The sequence below is a fragment of the Leuciscus leuciscus genome, assembly GCF_965113295.1.
Source record: "Leuciscus leuciscus genome assembly, chromosome: 9".
Classification (NCBI taxonomy): Eukaryota; Metazoa; Chordata; class Actinopteri; order Cypriniformes; family Leuciscidae; genus Leuciscus; species Leuciscus leuciscus.
In genome coordinates, this window is record NC_138733.1 from 10309533 (window position 1) to 10324331 (window position 14799).

The following is a 14799-nucleotide window of genomic DNA, read 5'->3' on the forward strand; positions in this document are numbered from 1 at the left end:
GTGACTGGTTTTGTGGTCCAGGGTCACATATTAGACTGATTGCTGAAGGATCATGTGACACTGAAAACTGGAATAATGATGCTGAAAATCCAGCTTTGATCACAGAAATAAATTACAATTTACAATATATTAAAATAGAAAACATTCATTTTAAATAGTAATAATATTTCACAATATTACTGTTTTTACTGTATTTTCGGTCAAATAAATGCAGCGTTGGTGAGCAGAATGCAGAAAAACATTCATACTTTTCTGATATTACATAATACTGATAAACTGACTACTGAAGATTATGAAATGCTGAATATCTGCTGATCAACCAAAACCCAATTATTCACATGCTTCTGAAACCACACAACTAATTAAATGACATCAACAAAGTACCGGGCTAATTATGCAATAAACCAGATTTATACAGCCAAAAAAATCAAGACTGAAGATCTGCATTGGTAATAAATATATTGACTTCTTTGCTCAGTCGCAGGAGGAGAGAAATAAAGGAAAAATGGGAAAGACAGAGAGTGTGAGATTATAGGTTGATAGATTCGTCTTAATCATGGCACCAGTAAAGCTTTACGATTTTAACACTGATGCTTGTTTAAAAGAAGTGGAGATTATACTGTGTTTTATAGTTTGCTAAATTGCAATTTACAGGCTATTGCAGGATGCATTTATGTTTAACTATGGATTTCCTTAGTAACTGCATGTCACAGTTTTATTGTTCTGTACAATGAAGCCAAACAGTGTGAAATTAAAGTTTCACTTTGCAGTTGTAATGAAAAATCCCCATGCATTTGTTTGCAGTGTAACCCTGAGATTACATTAAGAAACTCCAGCAATATGGGAGAACTTATGGTTTTAATATGCATTAAACGTTCATTATGGATCTATTCGAGGCTCGTAATTAAGTCCAAAGACATCAGATAATCAAGACTCCCACAATTATTTGTTTTCATTTTCTCTCAGCTATGGGATCCAAAACTCCATGAGCACACACACACACACACCCACACAGCGTTAATTACTCCCACCTGCCGGGAACGCTACATCTCCAGAACCTTTTCCTAATGGTTGTGAGACGGATCAGATCCCAGGTGTGCCATTATAGATCACGGCGAGATTAGAGAGAGACAACCAGCAGAGCAGGATTAAGAAACAGAGGCGGGGGGGTTGTAGACTGATGAAGAGGTCCTGAATGCACAATGATGCTCGGCCAATCAGGAGGCAGCGTTCGGGGACGACGCCATATTTCACAGCGCTGACTCTCGGGAAGAAGTCGAGCCAGGAAAAGTAGACGGATGTCAGCAGATCTCTCAGCCAGAGATCTCAGTGCTTGACTTGCAGAAAAGGGAGCTCATTTAATTTCACTGATTAATTTTTCTTGCCAAATGTCTTCCTCCATTATTTAAAAGGACCGTCTGTTCAGATACAGCAATGGGGTTTAGAAATGAAGCAGAGTTTGGGGCATAAATGTCCCACATATATTTAATTAAATAAAGATAATAATGATATAATGGAATAACTAGATATTTATTAATTAAATTCATTTTATGTAATAATAATAATAATAATACACATTTCTTAATCAGGAAAAAAAAATCAATGATTCATTATTTTATATTACCATATAAACATATTGCATTTTTATTATTGCTGCAGATTTGTTGGCTGAGCATTTATACATTTCTCGTTCCTCCACATCCCGAAGCTACTCTGTTGGATTGAGATCTGGAGACTGAACTCTTTGGCTACATTAAGGCTACTTTCAGACTGCAGGCAAAATTTAAGCAAATGTGGCCCAAATCCCCCCAAAATTATAATTTTTTGCTCACATGTGACTCAGATTTGTTTTTGTCATGACAGTGTGAACAGCACAAACCACATGGAATCTGATTTTTTCCATTTCGATTTTTGCCACTTCCATATGTGGTCCTAAATCCGACACAGGTCAGATGTTCCTCAATGCAATTAATTCATGCAACATTTACGTCACTCTAGATCGACATTTGACACAATCCTGCACTCATGGGAGTCACATACCCAAAGTTATTAAGACTGTTATTAAACTGTTGTGAAAGGTATTCAGTGAAGGACAGTGATGTGTCAGAGCTCACAAGTATTACAGTGACAGCTCTATATACAAACAAAACATAAATGTTTAAAAACTCTGCTCTCTTTTGTTACAGCTTATGTCTTTTAGAAAGTATGTGTTTGTGTTTCTGAGTGTTTCTGTTGCAGGAGAAGGTGTGGCCTGCACTCAAGCCAGCAGAGATCCTGATTGGTCTGATTGGTCTGATGCTGATTGGTCTAATTCTGGTTTCATTGAAAAGGACCACCCCAAACACTTTATGGAGGCCGAATGCGTGCCGTTTGTTTTGCGCTGACTTGATTTCCTCTGTGGTTATGTGCATTTTGTGAAACTTGCTTTTGTTCATTTGATTTATAACTCATAGGTTGTTTTGAATCACTTTGGCCTTCATTTATATTGTGTAAATATTATTTGTAAATTCTCAATTTAGGGGAAGTAGGGAGTGTGACGCCATTTATTTTGCATGTTTATTCTATGTTTTGGGTTAAGGAGTTAGGGAAGTTGCGCTGTATTTTTCTTTTAATGTGATTTCTTTTTTTTTAGGGAATTTAGAGGGTACATGATTGTGTGTGAAAATCCCAGTAAATACTCAGACCAGCCCGTCTGCCACCATCAGCCAGTCACTTAAATCATCTTTATTCCCCATTCTGATGCTCAGTCTGAACTTCATCAGATCATCTTGAACATGTCTAGACACCCAAATGCATTGAGTTGCTTCCAATATGGTCATAAAGAGAAAAAATGCAGCTGAAAATCAATTCCAGAGGGCAAATATTGGCTGTTAATAAAAAGTGCATTACTGAGTCTGTAGAACAGAAAGCATCGTTCATGTCCATACATCTCTGAACGACTGCCAGGGCCAACGCAGACGGATGGAGGAGTGAGTGACGTGCAGAAGGATGGAGGGATGATATAAAGGGCAGGTGAAGTGAGGGAGAACAGAGAGAATGAAAGATGTGGGAGATGAAGTGATTACTGTTCATCTCCCCAGAGGAAAATGGAAGACCGGAGATTTCTCATCAAGACAAAAAAAAAAAAAAAAAACTGATGCATGCTCAAAAACAATCCTGTACAAACACTGATGCACATATAAATCACATCTAACCAGCAAAACCAAATGGAAACCAACATTGGCAGAATACCTCAATACTGTAAGCTAAGACAAATCTTAACTAAGTAACCATAGTTCAGCTGTGAAAAGGCAAAGAATCCCAAAAAATCATAGATTTTAGCAAAGATAAAAGATTATGTGAGACTGAATCACAGACGAGGTCGAAACAGAAATGAAACCCTTCCTCCTAAAATTGAAAAAAATAAATCAGGGTATCAGAGGGAAATACAAAATTACATTTCCAAAAATTGCTTCCACACCGAGGGAAGATAGAAAAACTAAATCAAAAGCATTCAGGGAGAGAGAAACAGCACCGACAGATGCAGTAGCTGTTTATCAGCGTATCTGTTTATCAGCGTATCGTACAGCAAAACAACAGCATGTCAGGAGGAATATTCATTTACATTTGGTCATTTAATCAGTCATTTATTATATATATATATATTTTAAATCCTTAATTTCCTTGTTATTTATTAATGCTGTAGGAGTCCAAGTCATATCTAGAGACTTGAAGGTGAGCTCTTTTCACTTGGACCTGTAAGAAACCACCTAGCAACCATCCAAAAACACCCTAGCAACCATCAGAAGATGGTTAAGGTTCTATATGGAACCTTTTATTCTAAGAGTGGAATGAACAAATAAATGAGCAAACAAAGAATCACATCAGGAAAAAAATCTTCTAAATAATTTTTTTGTAAGGTTTATGCATAAAGCAATAGGGGGAAAATTAATAAATTGATCAAGAAAAAAATTACTTAATACCCGTTTAGCTTATAATTCAGAATATAACTAAATATATAATAATATAATAATATATATAACATTCATTTACATTTAATGAAGTAAATATTTTAAATGTCACAAAATAATGACACTATTAAGAATCTAATCTAATCTAATCTAATATAATATAATATAACAAAAGATTTAGTTTAGTTGTTTGTAAGGTTTATGCATAAAATGCTAGAGGGGAAAAAAATTAATAAATTGAACAAGCATTTACTTAATAGCTGTTCAGCTTCTCAGGTAAAAACAAAACATCAGCTAATACAGAGAAAATGCTTTTTTTCCTGCAGAAAATCAATGAATGATCAAATATGTGCCAATAAAGAATGTTTAGCTTCTGTAATCTTGTGTTTAACAGTGTGTGAAGTAATTGCTCTCTTGTGAGTGTGAGTTTACTGGCCTTGAAAATGAGCAAAGCTGGGAATCTCAGCGGATCGGAAACAAACACGCGACCTCTGTGAGCAGCGATGGGCTCCGCTAAATCATTCAAGCGTTTGTAGAGCTTCTAAAAGCCATTTCTAAGAGTATTCACACCTGTCAGATTTGGATCGATTGCTCTGTTAGTTCGGTTCATTTATAGGCACACTATGCAGTTTCCGTTTTTGTCAAACAGCGCCCCCTAGAGTCGTTGTGGAGTACTTGTATTTAACGTTACTGTCGTAAATAGTTTCTCGTTTTCTTTTCCTTGACTCTTCCGACCGCGCTTTCTTCGTCGACTCTGTCATGATTCACGTCTGAAATGCGTGCTAGTGTCTTCCATAGAGGTTGCTTCATATGTTGTTGATGTATGTGCCGTAAAGCAAGGCGTGATTCTCGCGAGATTTGGCAGGGCGCCACCTCTCAAACCTGCATTGCTTTAATGATTTAATCAAAAATATCTTAATTTGTGTTCCGAAGATGAACGAAGGTCTTACGGGGTTGGAACAACATGAGGGTGAGTAATTACTGACAGCATTTTCATTTTTGGGTGAACTAACCCTTTAAGGTACAAATCTTGCATAGTGTGCCTTTAAGTGTGAACGCTGCCATCCAAACCATTTAGCCCAGCAAACAGCATTGTTGGATTTTTGGTCAGTTCCGTCGCAAAACATGCACTTTTTTTTTGTATTGTGTCTTTAGGTTTGTGTGCTAAAAATGACAGTGTAATTCTAAGCTAACCAGGACTACATGTATAATTTAATTTTTTTTGTCCAGACCAAGAACTTGGTTCTCCTTTGAGAACTGAACTACAAGTGTGAACCAACTAAGATCCAACTGAACTAGGATCATCCTCTACTAATATGTTCGAGACCTGTCCACAAATACAATGTGACTTGTAGTTCTTGTCTTTTACAAGAACTTTGCAAACATGTTAGACTTTGGGTTCAGAAAGAAGCAGAAGTCATCCCTGTGAGGGAGTGTGTGTGTATGCGTGTGTGTGCATGTGTGTGTGTGTGCATGTATGTGTGTGTGTGTGAGAGAGACCTGATCTCTGGTTTGTGACAGGGAGCTCAACTGAAGGCCGTCGTGTTTGACAATTTGGCTGAAATTCTGTCTTTTCTTTCTCTGTCACAAGCTGTCAGAGCCGAGAACATCAGCACGCCTCTGAAACTCTGCTCTAGCGGACTGAAAACCACAGACAGCCCTCACAGGGGATCTCTGTGTGTGTGTGTGTGTGTGTGTGTGTGTGTGTGTGTGTGTGTGTGTGTGTGTGTGTGTGTGTGTGTGTGTGTGTGTGTGTGTGTGTGTGTGTGTGTGTGTGTGTGTGTGTGTGTGTGTGTGTGTGTGTGTGTGTGTGTGTGGAGGCTCTTCTGTGCTCAAATCATGACTAAGCAACTGAAGTTTACAAAAAGAGAAAGTTGAGAATCTTGCACACAAACAACATGCATTTTAATCCAAGAACAAATCAATACAAAATTATAGATTTTTTGTGAAAGGTACACACACACACAGAGACACATAGATACACACACACACACACACACACACACACACACACACACACACACACACACACACACACACACACACACACACACACACACACACACACACACACACACACACACACACACACACACACACACACACACACACACACACACACAGAGAGAAACAAAGAGACACACAGAGACACAAAGAGAGAGACACACACACACACAGAGAGAGAGAGAGACACAGAGACACACACAAAGACACAGACATACACAGAGAGAGACACACACTCACTAACACACACACACACACACACACACACACACACACACACACACAGACACACACACACACACACAAAAATACCATAGAGTTTTCATTTCCACTTTTGAAACACACTGCAGTGACTCTGCCCTTTTGACACACTTTGAGTTAAGCTGGAAAATGAGGTCATGACTTTGCCCGAGAACGACAGAGCGAGAGAGAAGTTGAACAGGCCGTGTCTTCAGCTCGTCCCGGGAGAAAGTGGCATCTCTCTGTTCAGACTCCCTCACCTTCTCTCCCGCTGTCTGACATTGCCTTCAGAGCTATAATAACCTATTTTTTTATTCCCCACTCGAATGCATGTCCTTCTCCTTCTCTCTCTTCACCTGTCAATACACCTCGCTGAGTCCGCGTTACTGGGGGGAAACCGAAGGAAAGATCAGCCGACTCTTCCGGTCTCTGGATCTGCTGTGGGAGACACGTGTCCGTCACTATCACACATGCCGCTACTTCACCGTTCCGGCTCGTTCGGTTATTCTGACATTTCAGGAACATGCCATTTATATCTGCTCTGTAGGAGGTTGTGCTTCAAACTCTAGAAGAGAGAGTCTGACACACTGAATCACAGCAGAAAGGACTGAATATAGCATCGCCAGGGACACGGCGTCCGTTTCAGAGAATGTTTATTTAAAAAAATTAGAATAACCACCTAGCATGGTTTATATCTGATTATTTAATCATGTTTTCCATCAGCGTGCAAAGCTTTCTTCAAACGTTTTCTTCAGCTTTACAAAATTGCTCAAATCACATTTCTTTTATGTTAATAATCAAGCATCAGATACAACTACAATCTAGACCATTTGTGCTGTGCTAAAAGTGTCCGCTCATACGAATAGGCCTGAGAGAGAGAGAGACAAGCGGATAGAAATCAAGCATGAGATTCACTCGAGACATCCTCAAGGTGAACAAACACGTCATTTCCCATCGCAGTCGGCCTGACTGGAACGACCAAGGCTAATGGATCCATAACTGTGCTTTTCCCCTCCTTTTCATTTTCTACATTCACCTCCCTCCACTGCACAAAGAGAGACAGGACCGAGAGAGAGAGCGAGGAGAGAGACAGGTCGTGCTCTTTGACTGTAAAGAGTTAACATGCAACACAACAGAAGAGCCGCATGCATTAACATTAAAAACACAACATGTGAGGCAGAGGCATGCTGTGTGAGCACATGTCCAGCGCTTGCTCTGTCATACTGACCGTATGAAAGGCTATCGGCTTTATTTTCTGGCCAGCATTATGAACAATGTGAGAGTGAGAATGAGAGAGTGAAAACCCTGCAGCGCGCGTTTATATCGTGGTGGGACTTCCCATTGACTTCTATTGTTGTTGTTGTTTTTTACTATACCAGTTATATTTGCTGCACCCTAAGCCTAAAGCTATCTTTTACAGAAAACTCTCAAAATATTTTCTTTTTTTTTAACCAGAGCCAGTGGTGCTCACGCATACGAAACCCACCATGATGCCAGGTGCTCTAAATGGTTTGGTATGCTGTTGCTAGGGAGCTGATTACTGATTGAAAACTAGAAAGCCAGCTTTCCTAATATTCACAACTTTTGCCCCAATGGATGATTAATGCAATTTTACACACAAATTAAAATGCAAAATAACATTATGCAACAGGTTGCATTAATTTTCACATATTATTTAGATTTTTATGTATTTACATGGCATGGGTAGAATGATAGATAGACACACACACACACACACACAGAGGAATATATGGACATGCAGACGGGAAGGCCGACAGATAGACAGATGGATAGATGGATATATGGAGAGATGGATAAAAGGACAAATAGGCAGACATAGATAGACAGATAGACAGATGGATAAAATAACATGGATGGATGATGGATGGATGGAGAGATGGACGGAAGGACGGACATAGATAGATAGATAGATAGATAGATAGATAGATAGATAGATAGATAGATAGATAGATAGATAGATAGATAGATAGATAGATAGATAGATAGATAGATAGATAGATAGATATCCACCTGTGCAATACTAATTTCACTGTAATGGAATCTAAACTGACTGGTGTTGATGGCGCACTCTTGCAGGAGTCCAGTCTAGATCACTAATCTGAAGAGAAGCTTGTTGGCGTGATCTGGCCTGAAGCAGCTTCTGTTCTGTCAAACTTATCGTTTATCAGCAAGTTTTGCTCACGACCTGGAACAGCTCAGCTTTCTGCTCCTGGCCCCTAATTTCACAGGTCACCGCTTTGGATTATTAGCCTTCCGGACAGTCCCTTCTTCCCTGAACCAGAAAATCTGTTGAGTTTGGTTGAGAAATAAAGTGTGGAAGGGGGACACAATGATCTCAGAGAGAGAGAGATAGAGAGAGAGAGAGGAGCCCCCGTCATGACGACAGATGAATCTGCCAACTGCACGACACCTGCTCCTACAGCGACGGGCTGGTGGCCAATGAGAGCGAGTGGGTGGGCGCCGTGGGGGTCCAGGCTGACTCTACACACGCATATGTATGAGTGTGTATGAGTGTGTATAGTGCCTGCCGTCCCGGTCCCAGCAGGCGTTGGGTCTGTTCCTGTTCCTCATTCTGTTGCCGCACAGAATCACCAAGCACATGCCAGGTAATAAGGTAAAGGGACCGGATATTGTGGTAAAGTTCCATACCAGAGATTTCAGAGGGATTCCTATGGTCTTTGTTTGATGTCCTGAACATATTTCTCGATTCTGAGAGGGTTATAATCTATGATATTATAATCTTTACATATATCAAAACAGGAAAAACATGGATTATAAAATAGGCAGAGAAAAAAAGAGCTTTCCTACTATTCATTTTTTTTCCCAACGGAAGGATTAATGATTATTACAATTTTACACAGAACGGGATTTAAAGGAATGGTTTGGAGTAATTTCAACCTAGGGTTCCTTTGCACCATGACCTCGAGCCAAACACCCCTCGAGCCAAGCCTTTTTTCCCTTGGTCGAACATTATTAAAGTTAGAGCTTATTTAGAGAAATCAGCCGGATGGTTTAGTGCAGGCGCTAATGGATCCAAGGCTGTATCTCATAAATTACCCCACTAATAATGCCCAGAATGGGACCAAACTTCTACAGTAATACAAAAAGGTTCTGTACTCATAAAACGAGGCATTGGACAGTTTGTAAGTACATCAGGAGTTTATTTAAATAACACTTGCCTGATGGCTTATGCTACCGCTAACCCGGACGTTGAGGTCACTTCCGTGATTTGGGAAAAGCCCAAAAAAGTCCTGGCAGAAAGCGATGCATAAGGATGTAGTGTAACGACGGCCAGTTCCAGGAATGCACTAATATTTATATTTATACCGCAGCCGGGATAGATACATGTGTTTGGCATCTTTTCCTATCTTTTAAATCACGCTGCAGTAGTCTGAAGTAAGTGTGTCTGACTATCTCACAACAGTCCTCTGCTCAGTCACGTGTACACAGTTGTTTCCGTCAACAAAGATTCACGCGAGAGCATAAAAACGTCTCGCTGAATTTTTAAAATGCAAAATAACCATTTTAGCTCCAATATAACTGAATGCTATTACTGTAACTGAATTAAATATGCAATGTTATTATTAAATAGTATGTGAAACAGAGCAATACTAATGTTTCACAATGTGTTCAGTGTTTAAATAGTAGGCAGAGCACACATATCCAAGAAAGATGGACGGACGGACGGACGGACGGACAGACAGACACTTTTAACATATATTAGAATTATTAGATCAATCATTTGCATGTTCATTAGGGAAATAAATATGAGGAGCATGAGCGCAGCGGAGCGTGACATTTTTACACTGAAGCATTCGCTTTACTTTCATTCAATAGGAATTGCTTTAGGGCAGGGTATGTTGTTGTCTACACACACACACACACACAAACACACCACATCGCTCAGTGCGTGTAGAAGAGGAATTCCTCAGTGTGTGTGTGTGTGTGTGTGTGTGTGTGTGTGTGTGTGTGTGTGTGTGTGTGTGTGTGTGTGTGAACACTGCAGCAGTTACTGACTTAAACTCTCACTCACGTCTCAATGCACACAACTAGCAACCAGCCATTGCAGTCTTGCATCCCCCCTCACAGTCCTGGGACAATTTCATTTGCAATAGTGCAATCAAGCAGCAAACTAAGAGAATGAAGAAATCAGAGGAGAAGAGTGGAAAGGAGAGGAGAGGAGAGGAGAGGGAGATGGAGATGGAGAGGAGAGGAGAGGAGAGGAGAGGAGAGGAGAGGAGAGGAGAGGAGAGGAGAGGAGAGGAGAGGAGAGGAGAGGCTGCTCCATTCCCAGAATGAGGCTGACTGATAAGTGAATGCGATTAGAATGTCAAACAGCTCCAGCACACACACATGCACACACACTGCCTCCATGTCTGAGGATCATGTGCACATCTTCAGAGGATTCAAACACTGATGCACATCAGGACTGATAGGCGAAGCTCTTGGCTTAGTCTGCGCCCCTCACCATCTCCAAACATACATGTATTGCAATGAGCACTGTATGTAGCGATTGCATATTCAGATGCCTCAATATTTTCCTGCATGCATCATGACTCATATACATCTATAAATCAAGAGGCAAGCAGGTGCGCATGACAAGCTGTATATTAGAGGAATTAGAGGCTATCTTTGAAATATCAAGCTGAAATATGATGTAAGCAGGCACCTCTTTACTGATTATTCACTCCTCTTTACTGTGATTAATATTCATGGTTTAGGGCATGAGGCAATTTTTAGCTGATGAAATATGACAAGGATAACTAGGAAGAAAAAAACAAACATATTGAGTATAGAATTTTCCATTAATATTTCAAATTTTAGCTATTTCATGAAATTTCCAGGCTTGGAAATCACAGATGTTTCCAAGTTTTCCGTGACTGAAACTATTGCAGTATGCATAAAAGTCCTGCTTTATTTCATTTTGACTCATTATTTCAGAATGCCTAGACAAATTTTACACAAAACTCCATGAAAAATACAAAAACATTTTAGGAGATAATAAATGGATGTCACTCGCTGAATTAAAAATGCACACATAGCAAGTTCATGTGACAAAACTGTATCATTCCACTGCCTGAAACTTTGTATCATTGCACATTACACTCTATTTCACATTTTGAAACAGTACTGTGAGATATTTCCACCCTTTCGTTGACTTCGTGACACGCCCTCTCGACACATCAGCCAACCTGATGTCAGCAAAAATGCACGCGCAAAATGATTAACAGTCAGAGCGCGTTTCTGATTGGCTAAGGAAAGCGCGGGCCGCTCCCCTGCTCGCTCTCTCAACCGTTTCCAATCTCGTTCTGTCAGAGACATGTATGATTTATCACAATACCGAATACATTCATGTATGTCAGGTAATAGTGTCACTTTATGCGTGGTTTTAATAATATTTTTTTAAAAATGCATTACAGTAAGCAAGTATTCCATCTTGAACAACCCCTGAAAGCTCATTTTAAAGGGGAGTGGAGGAGAAGGGAACCTCCATCCGCAGAATGACCGAGGAAACCCCGCCTGAATGGAGCATCCCCGTCTGGTCCCGAGCAATAAAGTCCCGTTATCGCATCGCTGACATTTACACCGTTTAAACCTCTACCCACAGTCTCCGACACACTAGCTCATTAATATCAGATTCAACAATAAAACATTTAAAACGATAATGGGATGAAGGTCACGCAGAAAGCGTCCCGTTTCGTTTATGTAACCAAACATTTACAGCCATCGGTTAACAATAAAATAAACCAGAAGCTAAAGGATGATAGTGGATCCCTGTGCGAACTGCTTTCATTTAAAGCATCACACTGACAAAGAAACAAACAAGTGACCACAGACACCAAAGGGATGCCCACATGTGAGCCCTATATGCAAAACATAATCCATATGTGTCTATCCTGCAGCAGCCTATACATGCACACATTATAGCTTATACCTAATATCTGTTATATAACCTACGGAGTATCATGACCAAAGCTACGAGAATCTACAAAGACAAAAATGCACTAACAATTCTTTGAGAACTATCACACAAAATAGAATAACAGCAATGTTGTATGTTATCCGGACCAATAAAGAAAATGTCCTGACATTCAAAAGGAAACAAGTTAAAGGCTTCATGTTAATACAGTTTGCACCTGTTCTTTACTTTTCAAGCCCAAACACAAGCATGCATCATCATCATCATCATACTGAGATCTGAAGGATGAAAACGCATTTCAAAAGATGAAAGTTCATGAGACAAGTTCGCATTTCAATCGCGTTTCGTATGTTCTCATACCTTGTATCCTAGTTTGCTGTGATGTTCAGGGCAGGCGTGGCTGTGAAGCGCATGTTGCTGCTGTGTAATTCATTGAAAAACTGCTCCGGTTGTGCTGATCTCTCTCTCTCTCTCTCTCTCCCTCTCTCTCCCTCTCTCTCCCTCTCTCTCTCTCTCTCTCTCTCTCTCTCTCTCTCTCTCTCTGCGGGTTGACAGTTGTAGCCTATTTCACTCTCTCGTGCGGTGGAAATACTCACTCACAGCCTGGCGCGTCCTGGGTGGGAGGGTGGGTCGCGAACGCGCATGCAACCTAACGCGAGAACGCGCATTGTTTAATCTAAAAGGTGACTGACATGAAGACAATAATGTCAGCTGACGTGTATACTAGCAAAGTTTACTGATCTACTGAAATGTGTACATATTGTGTGATGTCAACCTGTAGCCTACATATTTGATGAAATGTTATATTACAGATCCGAGTGTGATCACATGCTTACAGTTGGGATGTGGAATTAAACTCTTTCTAAACAACAGAAAGCAAGTAGGCCTAAAGCAGGTGTATATCTGTGGATGCTTTTCTTATGAAATAAATAATCACAAATAAATAATGTATATCAAATATTTTCTTTTGTGTTCAGCAGAAGAAAGAAAAGGCACACAGGTTTGCAACATGAGGGTGAGTAAATGATGACAGAATTTTAATTTTTGTGTCAACTATTCCTTTAAGTTGCTCTGGTAAGAAAGTATCCAAGAACAATATTGTAATTGTAAAAACATGTCAAACTAACGTGTAATCATTAAGCACAGACCCAAATGTTCATTTTAATTGCATTAATATCCTTGTAGCCTACATTAATATTAATATTCCAGTTCCCATCAAATTCTGTACAATTCTGTTAAATTATTAGAAAGTTCAATAACTCCCTCTGCTGGCATGACAATAAAACTACAGTTAAACATGTGCTACTTAAATATCTTGTCTGTATTAAAACAAAAAAGAAAAGAAAATCAAAAAAGGATGCTGTAATCAACATCACGTCAGGCATTTTAGAGAACAAATGATTTCAATTTTGTAAAGATTAAGATTGTATTGTACTTTATTAATAAATTAGGCCTATTGAAGAAGACTGATCGTTTTTGTGATAGAAGACTTAGTTTAAAGTGATAATTCAGAAATCAGATCAGAAATGTCATTAATGAGATTAAGGTTTTTAGGTGTCATTACAAAATCAGAAAGAAGTTTTTAAAATGTTGATTTTAATTCAGAAACATTATTCTTTATGAATTACTTTCCTTATTAAGTTATTAACTTTTTGGGTAGATTACTATTACACACATCTAAAATGCTGAGCACCAGACAATAAACCATAAGGCCATGTGATATATATATATATATATATATATATATATATATATATTGTTGTGAAATATGCAATTATTCTATTCTAATTATGCCTTTTGGTATATGAAGTACTTATGGGTCATAAACCACAATTGTAACTGTATTAAAAAGTGGTTTTATAAAGAAAGGTACCATAAGTTGTTGTTAAACAATTTAAGAAAGTGTTATATACTGTAAGACACTTGTAAAATCATTTATTGAGAAAATGGTTCATAAAGAAAAACACTGCAATTGTTGTTGTAAAATCATTTATTGAGAAAATGGTTTATGAAGAAAAACACTGCACACTGAATGTTGTAAGGATTTATTAAGCATATGGCAGAGTAGAGAGAAATTGAAAATGTATTAGAAAGAGCTTTGCCAAAGAAAGAGAAAAAATGCAAGCATTACCGTCTATGTGTTGCGGACGAGACACAGAAGAGACAGCGATGAAGAAAAGGTTCAGAAGAAGGAGGACGAAGAGGCAAAGGCTTTAACCCTCTGGGGTCTGAGGGGTTTTTGGGGTCCTTGAGATGTTCTGACATGCCCTGACATTTGTGCTTTTTTCAGTTGCTTATAAACATATTAATGGCAAAGGTATAATTACACTCTATTTAGCACAAACAGGGCTACCATAATATGTGAGCAACATGCATGTACATGTTTGTATTTTTGAGAGAATAATGTTTATGCATGGTTATTGAAAAAACTCAAAACTAAAGTTTCTGAAATAAGGCCACAAAACACATACTAAATATGTGACAATAAGACTTTTGACTAATGGATGTCATTGCCTAGAGTTTTTTCTTCAAAATGATGTGAAAATCATCTTGCCTAATCATTCACATAACACAATACATTGATTTAAATCTTGTAAAACACTTTTTGTTTGTAAAGGCAATATGCGCAAGGGGCGTCAACGATTCAACACCATCATGCATATG

General features: G+C 39.0%; 1 protein-coding gene and 1 long non-coding RNA gene across 3 annotated transcripts in view; one reads left to right on the forward strand and one right to left on the reverse strand.

Moving 5' to 3' along the window:
• slc8a2b (solute carrier family 8 member 2b) overlaps positions 1-12706 on the reverse strand; it is a 119265-nt gene extending 106559 nt beyond the window's left edge. For both annotated transcript variants that reach the window (XM_082179945.1, XM_082179944.1), the window contains exon 1: positions 12496-12706. The gene's annotated coding sequence lies outside the window, so the exon portion shown is untranslated. The remainder of the gene's footprint in view (positions 1-12495) is intronic.
• Positions 12707-12766: 60 nt separating this feature from the next.
• Positions 12767-13500, forward strand: LOC309506545. The gene is made up of 3 exons (XR_014208855.1): positions 12767-12818; positions 12948-13030; positions 13113-13500. It is a non-coding gene; the product is annotated as an uncharacterized lncRNA (long non-coding RNA).
• The last annotated feature ends 1299 nt before the right edge of the window (positions 13501-14799 follow it).